Source organism: Macaca mulatta, chromosome 10 (assembly GCF_049350105.2).
Source record: "Macaca mulatta isolate MMU2019108-1 chromosome 10, T2T-MMU8v2.0, whole genome shotgun sequence".
Classification (NCBI taxonomy): Eukaryota; Metazoa; Chordata; class Mammalia; order Primates; family Cercopithecidae; genus Macaca; species Macaca mulatta.
The window spans coordinates 61,436,083-61,438,651 of record NC_133415.1 but is presented as its reverse complement, the minus strand read 5'-3'; positions in this window follow the sequence as shown (position 1 = coordinate 61,438,651).

Genomic DNA, 2,569 nt, shown 5'->3' with positions numbered 1-2,569 from the left:
TCAGGATTTCTTTCCTTCAAAGGAGACTTTGTGTTTCCCAAGTTTCCTTCTTCTGCTTGTATGAATCTAAAATGAATCTGAACTAAAAGTACTTGTTGAGTGGTTATGCTCCCAACTGTAATTTGGAGTCAAGGTATGAATATTTTATACTCAAAGAGTCACTGAAGATTTTAGGAGGTTTTTAAAAATAAAATGAATACACTCATTTTGTTGGCTCAGGTAGACTATAGCTGGGGAAAAACAAAAATACAGGACGAGCCCTCAATCATGAGTCTTTAAAAAATGAATCAGGATTTGTGTTTTGGGATAATCAGGAGTCCCTGTGGTGAGTACACAGTGTCCTTTGGAGGAAAGAAATACCAGCCTGAAGGAGAACCGGGAAACAAAAACAAAAGCCACCCAAATGCTCCAATCTCGTTTTAAACCAACCCAAATTCCAGAGGTGCCGTTTCAGAAGGGAGCTCTTCATGCCCTGGCAGAAATTAGGTGTCAAGCTAGAGAGCCAGTATTCAGATGCCTGTGGCTTCCTTTCACTGCAAAAATAGATTTAAAAAATAATCCAGTCTTTGGCACATTTTCTCCGAGACGGAGAGACCTGAGTAGCCCCTTTGCTTTCGCTGTATGTTTGTGTTGCACTGAGCTGAGGGCTTTGTGAGCTCATAGGCTACTTCAAAAGCTGTTGAAAACAGTCAAAACCAAAACTGAATACATGTGAATTAAGCATTTCCTTTTTTATATAAATCTGTGAGTTGTTTTTTTTTTTTAAATAATATCTATTGGTTTACATAGAGGGACCCCGTTAAGCAATTTTCACTGGATGGAGTTTTAGCTTGAAAGAACAAAAAGTTTAAGAAGAGTGTCTAGGCTCTTTTAACCTTCAAGAACGGCCACACTTAGGAGGATGATCACCTGAGAATCATAAGTTCTTTCCTGAAGACTCTGTAGAAGGACATTTTGATTACAAATCATTTTTGACATTCATCAAGTACTCAAATATATGTTTTAATTGTGCCTGATGCATATTGCTTCTTTCATAATGCACTAATCTTACTCTAAGCAAAGTATGTAGCAATTTTGAGATAAGGAAGAAAGTTTCTAAGCTTTCATGAGGTGGCTGCCAAGATCATGACCACCCATGGCGTGCTGGGTACATTACCCTTGAGAAGATGCTCTGAAATGATATTGTTTCTTCTTTCCCTTTATCAAAAAGCATTTCTTTCTTTAATTTTTTTGTTTTTTTTTTCAGTTGGAGTATCACTCTGTTGCCCAGGCTGAAGTGCTGTGGTGTGATCATAGTTCACTGCAGCCTCAAACTCCTGGCCTCAAGCGATCCTCCCACCTCAGCCTCCTGAGTTGCTCGGAGTACAAGCGCATGCCACCATGCTGGGCTAATTTTTTTTTTTTTTTTTTTTTGGTTGGGAGGAGACGGTCTTCCTATGTTGCCCAGGCTGGTCTCAAGCTGCTGGTCTTGAGTGACCCTTCCCCCTTGGCATCACGACGTGTTGCGATTGCAGGTATAGGCCACCCCACCTGGCCAAAGGCTTATTCTTAGTGTCTAACTTCTGTCCTGGATTCTGGATCCTTTAAATAGGTTCCAACTGTGAGAAGCTCGAAAACATCAGATGCATGCAAATTAAAACCCTAGGTACTAGTTTTACCTGTTAAATTGGCAAAGATTCTAAAATTTGTTAACATGCAGTATTGGCCAAAGTTTTGCTTAAAAATATGCTTTTGTAGAGGTGTGGGAATAAAATCAGTATAGCTTTTGTGGATAGATTGGTAACCCATGCTTTCTCTTACAATTCTGCTTCTAGTTCTTCATCCTACAACTGTAGAAGTGAACAAAGATTTTCATGTCACATTTATTGTCATAGTGAAAACATGGAAACATCATGCTAATCAGCAGGAGACTAGTTACATAAAGCATACTCATACAAAGGAATTTTAGCAGCCATGAAAAAGGATGGCTAATTGGAATGCGCAGGCACTAAAGGGTCTCCAAAACACATTGCCACGAGAAAAGGAAAGGGGAGATATAGTCTATTCCTCTTTGCAGACAAAGGCACACATATGCATAGATACATGCAGAAAATTTCTGGGAGGATAGAGAATAAGTTATAACAACTCGTAATCTTTCAGTTATGGAACTGACAATCTGAGGGGAGAGGAGGAAGAATTTGCTTTTTATTTTATACCCTTTTGTACAACTTTGTTTTAAAAAAAATCATAGTTGTATGTTATCTTATTATAATCAGGGTTGTTTATTTATTTATTTAAAATGGAGTCTTGGTCTATTACCCAGGCTAGAGGGCAGTGGCATGATCTCAGCTCACCACAACCTCCGCCTCGCGGGTTTAAGTAATTGTCCTGCCTCAGCCTCCCAAGTAGTTGGGATTACAGGAGTCTACCACCATGCCTGGCTAATTTTTGTATTTTTAGTAGAGACAGGGTTTCACCACACTGGCCAGACTGGTCTGGAACTCCTGACCTCAAGTAGATCCACCCCCCTCAGTCTCCCGAGGTGCTGGGATTACAGGCATGAGCCACTGCACCCAGCCTTTTTTTTTTT